Below are 14,412 nucleotides of genomic sequence, written 5' to 3'. Positions count from 1 at the left end.
CGGTAAGTACCCGGCACAAACGTCCCCATAACACCAGCGGCGTTCCCACAACAGCCAACGACATACGTTGGACTAGGTAATTAAGTTATTAGGCGGTTTGTAATTGTACTCTGTAATAAATTCCTTTACGCGATTACAAATTACATTTACTCAAAAAAATGTTTTCGATCAGCTTTATTTCCCCAATCAGGTTAAAAAAAATGAACGAGTTTTAAGTTGATCTTAACATATCTTGACTTTCATATAAAAAAGAAATGTTAGTTGTACAAGATTTTGTACAAAGGGACTTATTAAAAAATATGAACATTGTAGGGCAAAACTAGTTTTTGTCAGGTGGTCAGTTCCATGAAACGGTATCCGAGCATTTTTTTTAAATGAGGAAGTAAATGTATGAAAATAGAAAATAATATTATCCCCCTAAGGACCACGGGCCTACCCATAGGACTAATAAATTCAATGCAATTTAAACTTTTTACTATTGGAACAAAGCTGCATTTCTATTGTTTGATTTCATTTTAAAACTCTACCTTATTCTCTACACTATTAATTTCAAATTCAAATGGCAATTTTTTGTATTGTGGGTCGCAGGTGGTTATTACTTTTGTTTCCTGAGAAAGTACTAAATTTGCTCATCTTTACCTATCAAGAGGTAATTGAGTAATTTTGATTAATAATTAATGTAATTTTGATTAGGTACAAATTACAAAGTAATCTCAATTGCAAGTAGTTGTAACTACATGTAATCAACTACTTACAAATAATTCAACTACTTACATGTAATCCAATTTGTAGTTACAATTACACAAGTAATTGATTACGTCCAACACTGTAAAGTAGCTATATTTTACGGGTTTATAAGAAAACAAAATGGAAAAACCGCTCAATCACGTATGATGCCGTAGATAATTATAGTACATTGTGCAACGAGAGCGGTAAGTGAAATTTTGGATACGAGGGTGGTCATTCCCAACAGCCGCAGGCTGAAGAGAATTAAAGACCCTGTGCGGTTAGACGTTAAAGTAAACAACTAGGTTCGAGTTTAGTTAGACGTACGATGCGTTACGTTACGTTAAAACTCGTATAATGCGTTAAATATCGCGTACATGGCCTTAAATACTATAGTCACCTATGCGCGTGTGTTTGTGGGTAACGTGTAGTACACGCACACTTCACCTTCCCCCTTAAAAACAAAAAAATATATATATTAAAATAAGTTGGTAAAAAAAAACATTTTAGGTATGTATATTACCGAATATGAAGAGTACAAATTGATCTAAAGAAATTATATAATATAAAAACTAGAATGATTACACGTAATATCAAAAATAAAAACACTGTAATTACCAGTGATCAGAATAGGTAGTGCCATTTCGGGTGAATGACCTTAAATATTGTGCATAACATGGATAAGACTTGAGATTCTCCGACTCAAAACTAAAATAAAAAGGTCAAATACATCATTCATTTAAAATTACTTTCGTTTAACAGTTACAATTATAAATAATACAATCATAAAATAAAACACGAAACTGCAACATCACTATATTAAATGAACATTATTAAATTATTAGTTATTTATTTAACATCTTTTATTCCTTAATTTCTTTGAAATTATAGTAGCAGACTAATTTCACTATCAAAGCATTCAGACTGACACGCTTTTACGAGATATTGCAATGATAGGTCTAATTCAGTAACATCTAGTTGTCCAGATAATTTAGGCTTATGAATCTTACAATTATTTATGAAGCGTAAGACGTAAGCGTAAGTTCGCTTCATTTTGTTAAAATTGGAAACCTATCAAAATGTATGACACTATCACTTGTGACCCCTACATAGCACTTTATGTCTTCACTTTGTTTAGAGGGTTTTGTTTCAGACAAATCACCAGTAGGTATACGTGTATGATTTTGAATAGGCCAGTCACAAGGCTTGGACTTGAGAAATGGTGGCCCAAAGTGAACAAGAGAGTAAGGACTTTGGATTAGTACCTCTGGACGCGATGTCTGCAGAGTTTTTGTCGGTAGATATATGATTAAAAATATAGCCTGGCGTGAAATCGTGTATCTCGTTCACGCGGTTACACAAAAAGGCTTTTAAGTCCTGAGGCTGAGCTTTAAGCCATCCTAACACAACAGTACTATCGGTCGAAATGAACTTCTTTTGTATGTCACAACGTAGTGACTGACAAACCTTTGTCACAAAGCCTCGCTCCTTATAGCATTCCACATAATTCAAGCTTTGGGATAGTGAGCTGTTGGGGCCAAACGCGTTTTGGCAGATAATAATCTAACGGTGACCTCGTTATCATTAGCGACTGAACGCAAGTAGACACATGGGGCGTATGCGTTCTGAGAAGCATCAACACAGGAATGCAATTCGATATATTTCAGGTTATCACCTAATACACGCCTAGGTACCTTGATTTGTGACAGAAGAGCAAAATTCTTCACCAGCTTTGACCAACTCTTTGCAAACTCGTCCGGAACCGGCTGGTCCCAATCAAGTTTTGCGCTCCATAGGCGCTGAAGCAGAATCTTAGCAGTGACTATGCATGGACACACCAGTCCCAGCGGATCAAAGATTTTGCTCGTAGTGGAAATAACCGACCTTTTAGTACATACAATACCGGGTTCTTGGTCCCTTGAAAATTGTAACAACCTGTTCCCTGGACCATTCTTGGAAATGTGGCCTAGCCATTTACAGCAGAAACATTTGACATGCTTTTCGTCACGTCGCCTTGCCACCATCATGCGCGTGTCCGTTTCGTTAGCCCGACGCTTATGTTCTTGTCAGAGACATGTCAAACGCTTCGCTTGACAGACAGATGAAGTGTGCGAAAGGGAAGCCATCACGTATATGAACAAGCCATGAGTGCGAAAGAAGCAGACTACATATGAGATAACGTAACCATTTTTGAGTTCGAAGTCGGCCGAGTCGGCCAAGATCATATTGCCGTATTTTTTGATGTGAAAAATATAAGAGAATCAAAAAGAAAAATATATATTAAGTAATTAAGTGAAGATGGTGTCATGTTGTGTGCCGGGCTGTAGTGTTTCAGGGCCAAAAACCCAGGAAAATACTAATTTCACAGGTAATTATGATATTCCTTGCGAAATTTTCGTAACGATATTTTATCAAATTAACAGCATAAAAAGCGGCCAAGTGCGAGTCGGACTCGCGCATGAAAAGTTCCGTACAATTTAAGATGTATTAAAAAAAATCTTCTTATTAGATCTTGTTCAACATTTTACCACTTTGGACACACATTTTACCACTTTGGACACACATTTTACCACTTTGGAAGTGTCTCTCGCGCAAACTATTCAGTTTAGAAAAAAATGATATTAGAAACCTAAATATCATTTTTGAAGACCTATCCATAGATACCCCACACGTATGGGTTTGATGAAAAAATTTTTTTTTTAATTTTATGACGTATTAAAAAAAAACTACTTACTAGATCTCGTTCAAACCAATTTTCGGTGGAAGTTTGCATGACAATGTATATCATATATTTTTTTTAGTTTTTTCATTCTGTTATTTTAGAAGTTATGGGGGGGGGGGGGGGGACACATTTTACCACTTTGGAAGTGTCTCTCGCGCAAACTATTCATTTTAGAAAAAAAATGATATTAGAAACCTCAACATCATTTTTAAAGACCTATCCATAGATACCCCACACGTATGGGTTTGATGAAAAAAGATTTTTTTGAGTTTCAGTTCTAAGTATGGGGAACCCCCAAAATTTATTGTTTTTTTTTCTATTTTTGTGTGAACATCTTAATGCGGTTCATAGAATACATCCACTTACTAAGTTTGAACAGTATAGCTCTTATAGTTTCGGAAAAAAGTGGCTGTGACAGAATCGGACAGACAGACGGACATGACGAATCTATAAGGGTTCCGTTTTTTGCCATTTGGCTACGGAACCCTAAAAAGTGTAAGAAGCCAATTTATACAGTTCATTATAAGTTTTTCTTCAATTGTGTGTTAATATTTAATCATATTAGTCAATAATTTAGAATATTTTGTGTAAAAACCTAAACTGTTACTGTTACTTTACGCTAGGGCTTGACAAAATGTTCATATGACTGTATCGATAACTCGTCGGTATATAAGTAGGTATGGAATTAGATGTTCACAAGACTTTATTATAGTATTTTATGCAACAGTTGTATAAGAAGGGTCAAAAAAGGCGAGTGGCGTGAGTTACAATGTGAGCCGGAGCCGAAGGCGTAGGCGAACATTGTAAAGGAATACGCCACGAGAATTTTTTGACCTACTTATACAACGTTGCATACAATATTTTTCCTACGAGTCAACAAAAATAAATCTTAATTTAGGTAAACAAATTACAGCAAAAGTATATAGCCAAGACGCGCGAGCATACCTTGTTACGCGCCCGGCCCGCCCCGGGCCGCGGCCGGTCGGTCGGCGACACCTCCTCGTAACTCATGAGGCCCTGGTACTTGCTACTTGCTAAACTAATTTTTTGGACAGTTTTTTCTCAATTTTGGCCACCGTAGCCTACGGAGACTAATAAGCAACGCTAAGCTGTCTTCGTAGTCTATGGGTGTTGCTATATTACGGGTGTCACATGCGTGTTTCTGACTTATGAAGTAATTATTTTTACTATGCAACCAAATGAATATTTTGTAAGTTGGCAGCAATGCACTTAGTTTAAAACTGTATTCGTTTTGGTTTTGTTAGGTTGGTAGCCATTAATCGCAGTAACGTTATAGCTTATAAAAGCACAAGAGCTTTTATGAGGAATAGACAATATAGACTTTTCTTGAAATCTTTTATGTATGTTCTTATATTCGTGTTAATGAATGCATAAATGACAGATAACAGTAGAGGAGTAGGAAAAGATATTAACCTTTATAACTTTAAACCGACTTAAAATAATAACGATTGTTATACCTTTTTTGAAGGTGCACATGTTTAGCGATAAATTTAAACTTCACTTTCCAACACAGTACTTACATTTTAACCACTTTTCCACGGTTTTACCGCCAATATAAGGAAACACAAGACAGCATATACTTGTACACAGCGTATACACACCCAACCCAACTTGTCAGTAGGAAAAGGCGCGAAATTCAAATTTTCTTTGGTATGTCAACTCTTTGCGCCTACTGTTAACACTTGGCACGTATTTGTGTTAACGACATTGCACATGTTACACCACTCACACCCGCATACGACAGAAACCTGCTTTATCAACGTGAGTCACCTGCTTTACTGACAGCACCGCGTTCCTTAAAGCTTGTTCGGACTAACTACGTTAGCAGTTTAGTCAAGTAGCGAGTATTTTAATTACTAAACATCCCAGAACACCAAACCATGTGCAAAAAATAAAAAAAATTGCAATAAGTGGCGATACGATTTTAAGTCGACACGAGTTGCAAATTACCTATTCGTAAATGTATCGTACAACGTTTTACAATACATATGGCCCTTTAAATTTTTACATAGTTACGTAATGTGCTAATTATCGCACTAGTGCGGTAAAGTAGCTCCATATGTGCTGTAAAATAAGTAACAATATATATATACACATGTGTATATATTTGACCATTTTGATGCTGACTGTAACGTCTGTAGCCTCGGTTATCACTATCAGTATTGTTATTTACTATGCGTCTGCTTGGGCGCTAATAGGGTCTAATAGTATTAATAATACTCATACCTATAATTTTGTTATAGGTAGGCGAGTAGGTAGGTAATTAAAAGTAGGCGATAAAGCAGTTAAACATCGATAGATTATTAATATGTTGTAACATGACATCACTATTTTTGTTCGCACATAGACAATTTACGCACACACTTGCATTTTAGTTTTGGTCACACTTTTGAAGTTTGACAGTCGTTCTATACTATCCTATTTCTATGGTTCTTGTAATAACTGTTGCTTTACCAGCTCGCTCGACAATTTAACACTGCTGTTTTCTAGCGCCATCAGTGGGTCGTAGTTAGTGATGGGTCGTTCGTTACCAGTAATTTACTCAAAGTGGAAATATTCCCGGTAACGCTACCAGTAATATTACCCGCGATCGGTAAGATTGAGTAACTGTGAAAAAATAATTAGAATGTTTACGTCTTTTTCGTGTTAAATACTTCAATAAGTAATAATGCTATTATCTACAGTCATAAAACAGTCAAGGATTCTCTGATAGAGTAAATTCCCCATGTTACCGGTAATATTCCCAATACTACCGGATATTTTTCCAAAGTTACTGGGAACAATACTATCTGGAAGTAATTATCAAAATAAGGCTTAACTGTATGAAATAAAATAAAATATGCGTGTAAATCAGTATAGTTAAGTATGAAAATATAACAATCAACATTTGGTATATAATAATAATGATCACAGTTTTATAAAAAATATCAATTAAATTGTTTAAAATAAAATGAGCTTTATACATTTTTTTATATAAAAACAAAGGTACATATATATATGTACCTTTACTACTAACTACTACTTTTTAGTACTACTTTTTGTACTACATAGTAGTGTCCGACCGAAACATGTGTTTTTGCCGAAACCGAAAGATCGGTCTTGGTTCTAGTTTCGGCCGAAACCGAAACTTTTATAGACGTATTAAAATTGCGGAGTAAATTGTCAATGGACCGTTAGACCTTCCTTGTTAGGGGTATGAACAATGAAATATCTATAATTCGCATAGATGGTACAAAATAAGTTTAGGTAGTAAAAATACGTTAAATAAACTGTATTATGAGTTTAATCTTAAGAGATTACAATCAACCAAACTTCAATAAGGCCTATTCAAGTGTTGTGAGTGGTAGGTCGGGGGTTTGAAATCGAGGAATTGGGGGTTAGGATTAGAAGTTAAATGATCTGGGGTCGAGGGGTTGGGGAATGGCGGTTGAAGGTTTGGTGGTACACGGTCAAGGGTTTCAGTGATCAGGGGTTGATGTTCTGTGAGGTTGAGTGATCAGAGGGTTGAGGGATTGTGTCAGTGGCGGGGCGGAGGCTAGATTTAATCGTGGAAAATCCTGGTTATTTATTAAAGGTATGTATCCAATTTAGTGTTAAACATGATGGTGTTTTTCATTCATGCGTCACGCGTCACTCATGACTCTCATGAGTTCTAAACAATGCCTTAAAATTAAAAATTGAAAAATAAAAACTTTTACATAAAAAAGTAAACAGACTTCAAAAAGGATAAAATAAAATATTATCCTTTTTTAAGAATATGCATTACCAACTAATATGTTTGAATTCGGTGCCAAGCCAAATAGTAACAATACCGGTAAAAAATAATCAGCTTTATATCTATAAATCACATTAAAATTGTTGTAATAGGTATTATAAATATGGAATAAATTATATCTGTCTCTTTACGTTTTTTACCTTTAGTTTATTACCTTTTAATGGCTAAGCATCTGAATCGATTTCGGTGAAATTTGGCATCAAGGTCAAAAGTTTAGCTCTGAATACGGTCCTTGAATTGTTTTATAATTTGAAATGAAGTTCTCTGGATAAGGGAGTGGAAATAACTCAGTCTCAATTCCACACTTGCGTGCTATGGTCAGTTTGAAAATACATCTTTACAAATTATGACGGCAAATAAACGATTATATTGTATCATACTAATAGGTATACCGATAATATTATGCTTCTAAATTTGGCTTGGCACCGACTTCAAACATATCAGTTGGTAACGCATATACTTATAAAAGGATAATATTTTATTTTATCCTTTTTGAAATCGGTTTACTTTATTTTTGTAAAAAGTGTTTATTATATTTGCGTTATGAATTTCATGTAGGTTAGTATATTTATTATACGCGCTCCAAAATGTCGTAAAAAAGACTGGCTATTTTGAAATGTGAAGTGGTAGATAGTGGTAAAAGTGGTAGACTACTCATGTGGTATATTTTTTTCTGAGTTTAGTTCACTGTAGGAAAATATACGTGAGGTTTCCTTATATCTCCCCTCCCCCAATGTGATCTGTCGTGATTTTTCCGTTACCCCCCATCAAACCTCGTGTGATTTGTGCACAAGCCCTAAGTAGACAAAAGACACGCGCGAAACCCCTCCCGCCCGTTCCCGTTCTATGGGAGCGCGGCAGCACGTGATTGTTCAATTTGTTGTTATCGTTGAGTACAGCGTATCGGAAGAAATCTATCAAATACGTATAGTAAGTTTTTGTTGTATCCAAATTTCTTCCAAATAAAACGCGGTCATCTATATGAATGAAGCATTTTTTCATAGTTGAGTCCTGACCAGAGCCCAGAATTTTCACGGCAAAACAAAAGCCTGTCGCGATGTTACTAGTGTTAGAAACATTTTTTTATCGATATCGAATATATTATAATAATTCGCGACAGCGCTAAATGGAGGTAAATTTCATTGGCGGCAACTACGAAGTAATTGTCCATTACGGAATCTTTCCTAATACTGAACACTGTTCGTTGTTACGTTGTTACATAAATTGGAGTGAACTTTTACCGGAGATAGGCAATTTTGAAGCTGTTCTAGACCGAAATCCTGATTACGAAAATTTACGCAAAATATCTGAAAAACTTACTCAACCTGTATCATTTTTAAAGACTTATCCATAGATACCCCACCCGTATGGGTTTGATGAAAAAAAAAAAATTAAGTTTCAGTTCTACGTATGGGGAACCCCCAAAATTTATTGTTTTTTTTTCTATTTTTGTATGAATATTTAATGCGTTTCACAGAATACAACTACTTACCAAGATTCAACAGTATAGTTCTTATAGTTTCGGAAAAAAGTGGCTGTGACATAAACGGACAGACAGACGGACACGACGAATCCATAAGGGTTAGGTTTTTTTGCCATTTGGCTACGGAACCGTAAAAATGGAACCATGCTGCCACCGCTGAACAACATACCAATTACAATGAATTTTATAAATTTGCACCTTTGAAGTCGAGTGAAGTTCAACGATCATTTAGTATACATAAATGGCTTTATAGTAATAAACGAAACTGCCTATTCCCAGAGAATGTCGAGAAATTAATGATTGTCTACTCTCATCACTATCAGAAACCAAATAAAATGTCATGTGCTGCTGTGTGTACTGACCTGGATTTCACTTTGCGACAGTCTTTTGTTTTGCCGTGAAATTCCGAGCCCTGGTCCTGACATTGCCACAGTCATGACACGTGAAAACGCGCTAGGTGAAATTGTCATCCCTTGAGGGAGACGTTTCTTTTGCTCTTGCCTAGTGTTAAATAGTCGTAAAAGCAATTAGTTTTCGGCTTTCCGGAGCTAATTTTACTTGATAGTATGATTGGATAAGATCTAAGTGCGTATAATAAATATACATTTACACATTAATACATTGGCTACTAACCTAAGTAATATCTCGGGCGATCGCTGTTCGAAATGGCATTGATATGTCACAGTCTTTAATTGTTTGGTTGAATTAAATGTAATGCCCGTGTTTCAACAACGCTATATGCAACATTTAATTATTAAAAAAAAAACATTTTTTTTGAAGATTAACTATATATGCCATTTAGTTTCTTTAAACGTACTTACCATGTATACGTGTATAAGTGTAACAGCAGGAGTCCTAGCATTATTTCTAGCGCCGCAGTTGGAGTAGTTATCATACAGTCCGTCGCAGCCACACACTGTAGTCTTTGTGTTTTGTTTAGTTTGTCTATTAACGTAGTTAGCTGGGTGCGGGGCCACCAAACAACCGCGCCGTAGCTGATCATTGGCATTATTTTATTACCAAAATGCTACTGTTGCTTTGTTTAATTTATTGTCAAGGTGTTTGTTTATCATCCAGGATTATGCCTATTGTCTGTGAGATCTACGAGTAAGTTCACACATTTGACAAATGATAACCCCCGTAGACCGTAAACGCGCATGACCTATTGATTTTTTTAATCAAATTCCTTAATAATGATTGGATGTGTCAAGTACTTAAAACAATATTTCGATATTCGATTTGATTCATATGACATTTCCGTAAGTTGACAAAATTGATTAAAAAATAATAAACGATACAATTTAAAACAAAATGGCAATAAAATGTAATACGATGAGAAAAAATGTTAAATAATAATGCAACGAAACAAAACAAACTTTCAAAAAATCAGCAGTAAAATCGATTCAACTAATTCGTTTATAATCGCTAGATTTGACAAATGATTCGTCTTAAGGGCCCTCCACACTCGTGCGCGAAGCCGCGAACGCGAGTGTGGGGGGCCCTCGCGTCGATTTCGTAAATTGTTCACGCTTTCGCGCCTTATTCCCCGTTTTTTGTCGGTATTTAGCCCGCGTCAAAGGAGACGCGAAGCGCGAACTTGCAAGACTCCACACTCGCGATCGCTTCGCGCCGAGATTCGCTCACGAGTCGGTTAATCTGTACTGTCATAACCTTCTATGGCGGCTACTTGGTTATATTCGGTGCGAATAGGTGCGAACTTGATCAACCAAAAATCAATTTGACAGTTCCCAGTTTGAATTCTGACTCTTCGGCGTCATCTTGCCGCGAACCAAACTGCGAAATCGCCGTGAAGTTGTGCGAGTGTGGAGTCTACGTCAACGTCGCGGTATGTTCGCTCCGCGAAGTCGCGCCGCGATTCACGCGCATAGTCTGAAGGAGGCTTTAGACTACCTACTGTCAAAACTTCAATAGACAACTGTCAAATGTATGAACTTAGATCTTTTAGCCATTACAAGTGTCAGTCTTGTGCCAAAAAGGCCAACCATTTCGTATGTAGGTACCCAGTTATCATTTGTGTGCGAAGAAAATTGAGAGAATATTCATTATCCATTCGGTTACAAACAGATTGCTTCCATGTCTTTGTAATGCTTGCTGAATGCTGCTAAAGTTGGTCTTGTCAAAGTTTCCGGTCAGTTGATTTACCTGGACTGTAGGCATGTTGGTTTGGGTGGATTTATATATTTTTTAGGTCCGTGTCCGTGTCTTTTTTGTCACATAGTCTTTTTAGGGTTATTAGCATGAAGGATGTAAGGCTGTTTGGTCTGAAAGACCAAGGATCCGAATAATCGGTTTTGCTTGATACAGCTGCACAGTAGATTGGATGCGCTCGGTAAATTGGCTTGATTCGGCGCGCCGCGGTTCTTCGTCAATAGACGCAGTTTCATAAATATATAGAAGACGAAATATTGATATTAGATTCGATTCGCCTCGGAGAGCCTAGTGGACGCCAGACTATGAGGTGCTTTCAGAATAAAGCCTGCATTCACACTCCTACATTGCAGTCCGCCTCGCCGTCCGCCTCATTATGTAGAATTTTATATGTGGTCGTGGACTGCGTAGCGTCCTACAACACCCAAGTAGAATGCCTCTGAGGTCCTGCAAAGCCTGCAAACGCTTGCAGTCCGCCGCGCAGCATCGTTGTGGCTTGGCTGCGGTTTGGAGCGTGAATATTGATGCAGGACTGCAGTCCGCCATTTTGTTTACAATGAAAAACAAGGTCTTAGTAGATAATTAGATATAATTGAAATATTTAAAGGAAACCGTTGTTCATGTGATCAAAAATCACCAAAAAAGTTATTTTCTTCTTTTAGAAATAACACGTAACGCAATTGCAGAGCATCGAAACGAGGACTTTACGCGAAAAACAAAAAGTTTTTTTTTTTGTTTATTTTTCTTGGAGCAAAATTCCACCCAGGGCTGTTTTTCTAAAGAGCAAAGTTGCTAATTTCGTAAATTTATAATATAGTGTAAAATATTAATTGAGCTCGGATGATCAAGAGTCTATAAAGGCTAAATATCCATCAGGTATGAGACCTTTTTTCCTGTGGCACAAATAATCCTCTCTCTGGTACAAAGAATTTAAACTGAGTTTTTCTTGTCAAGGAAGCGTACTTGGGGCGACCAACCGGCCGTCGACCGATCGGGCGCCCCAGGTACCGCTGGTGTGATGTCGTGGAGGCGGACCTACGTCGGCTGAATGCCAATTCATGGCAGGAAACCGCGCTGGATCGGGACAGGTGGCGTTCTCTCGTTTCGGAGGACAAGATTCTTTTTGGATCGCTGAGCCAAAGCAGTTAGTTAGTTAGTTAGTTTTAAGGCCACTTTTTTCGCTGCTGACTATAATTGCTCAGTGGGCAGAATTTATCAAAAGGGGCAAAGTTACACTCTATACTAGTTCATCTATTGTCATCATGTCGTTCAATATTAGGGTACTTGATTGTGGTTTTATACTGGTTCATCTTTTGGGGTCAAAACGTTCAGAGTTAGGGCACCGGGTTCATCTTCTGGGCAAATTGCCCTATTTCAACATATAATATTTTTTTAAATATACTGAATTACAATATGAGCATTTGGAATAATATATTCTAATCTAGATTATCTGCTGAATCATATAAAAAAATAAAAGTTGTTAAAAATTAGTTATAACATATGTAAAAAAAATCTAAAGTTGGTGTAGTCGCTTCACTGTTCATTTTTGGTGACTTCACCCTAATTGCAATCTCTTAATTATCGATATCATTTTATCGACATATATTCGTTACTATTTTTTTTCTATTTATGGTATAATTTATCTGTCAATGTCATGTTAATTTAGTTCGCCTAATTATTTACGCAAAGGACCATGGGCAAATTTGTATTGGGCACTGTCCCCACCCACCAACAGAAACAAAACATGTCTCATTCAATAGATCTTGGCAATCTGATGATTTGTTACTATGGCGAGGATCGCCCTATGTATGGGGTTTTCTTGGAAAACTGTATTTTGTTTTTATATATTTCTCGCTCATTCCATTGAAAGTTGCAGGCAGAAGGTTATAGTAATAATGTTCCTACTATACATACATATATTTAGGCCAGACATCTTCGATTTTCCATAACAGTGCGAGATAAAAAAAAACCCGCCAAATGAAAAAAAAAACTGCCAAATGCAAATGAATGTCAAACCTAACTTTTATTCTAAATAGTACCCGAACGACATCTATTTCTGATTTTTCCTTATCAGAGTATCATTAGGGCCGGTACAGACGGACTGCAACTCGACTGCAACTTGTATGGGAACTGCATGCCGACTGCACTCCAACTGCAACGTCGACGTGCAGTTCCCATACAAGTTGCAGTCGAGTTTCAGTCCGTCTGTACCGGCCCTTAGGCATACTGATTTTATTCTGCCAGCAGAACTCATAAGTAATGTAATATTAGATGAATTTTGAGTTAACAATGTGATAAGTGATAATATGTCTAATATGTAAAGTAGTATTAGATATTGTAGATATAAAAAATATACAGCTCTAAGCGAATTTTTGTTTTTGTTTTATTAAGACACATAGTTTGTTTATTATTGCCAGTAACATAATGTTTCTATAACCTTCTGCCTGCAACTTTCCATGAAATGAGCGAAAAATAAATAAGAAGAAAATACAGTTTTCCAAGAAAACCCATGCATAGGGCGATCCTCGTCATAGTAACATATCATCAGGTTGCCAATCATGAGACATGTTTCGTTTCTGTTGGTGGGTGGGGACAGTGCCCATACAAATTTGCCCATGGTCCTTTAGGTGACCGCGGAATAATAAATTGTCAATTATAAATTAATTATTTTATAATAAATACTTATGTACATTTATGCTGTTTTTTTAAAGGAATATTTTGGTTTTTGGAAGCATTTGAAAATGATTACATTGGATCCATTTACACTGTTTACCACTGGCAATGGCACTAATGCAACAACACAGGCTGGAAAATAAGGCATGAAGATTAATTTAAAAAACCGGTCAAGTGCGAGTTCCATTTACTCCCACACTGAGAGTTCAGAAAGAACTTTGAATTATCTTGCGTAACTATAAAGGCGAAAGTCTTTTCATCAGAAGTACCTATACAAAGTATAATTGTGTACAGCGCCATCCATCGGCGAAATGTCTAATTTGCGCGATGTAATGCACGTATGTATGTTGGTTTTTCGAGGATAATTCTCTATCATGTGAACCGATTTCAAAAATTGTTCTATTATTAGAAAAAAGGTGTCTTTAATGTAATCTCATAGACATTTCCACACGTAAAATTGGTTAACTTGCAAAGTGAATTCGGAAATGTTTTTCGTTAATAAAAGAAAGTTACCAAGATAGAGGATGGCTTATATTTTTCCTGTATAATTGATAGTAATGTTAATATTAAGTATGTAAAAATGACATAATTGTTCTTCGGTAAACTACGGAGATAGGGAGGGGGACGTATTTTTTTTACTATGAAAAAAAAAGAGAAATGTTTTGAATTGAGCTCGAAAGAAACGATTTTAGCTCTTTCTAATTTTGCCCCCTCTTCATATTGGAAATTTTCCATAGTTAATTACCATTTCGGTTTACTTGCCGAATAAATTATTGACCGCAGCGACAGCGGAGGTCTACATTTTAACTCGATTTGCTTTTTGTATGTCCGGATGTTCTCCTC

At 36.4% G+C, this 14,412-nt stretch overlaps 1 long non-coding RNA gene across 1 annotated transcript in view; it reads left to right on the top strand.

Moving 5' to 3' along the window:
• LOC133534521 (uncharacterized) overlaps positions 1-14,089 on the top strand; it is a 48,769-nt gene extending 34,680 nt beyond the window's left edge. Inside the window, exon 3 of the long non-coding RNA XR_009802044.1 lies at positions 13,608-14,089. This is a non-coding gene — a long non-coding RNA (uncharacterized LOC133534521). The remainder of the gene's footprint in view (positions 1-13,607) is intronic.
• Positions 14,090-14,412: the final 323 nt, after the last annotated feature.

Source organism: Cydia pomonella, chromosome 2, assembly GCF_033807575.1.
Source record: "Cydia pomonella isolate Wapato2018A chromosome 2, ilCydPomo1, whole genome shotgun sequence".
Taxonomy (NCBI): Eukaryota; Metazoa; Arthropoda; class Insecta; order Lepidoptera; family Tortricidae; genus Cydia; species Cydia pomonella.
Note: the sequence above shows the minus strand (reverse complement) of the source record. Positions and strands in the feature narration are given on the sequence as shown.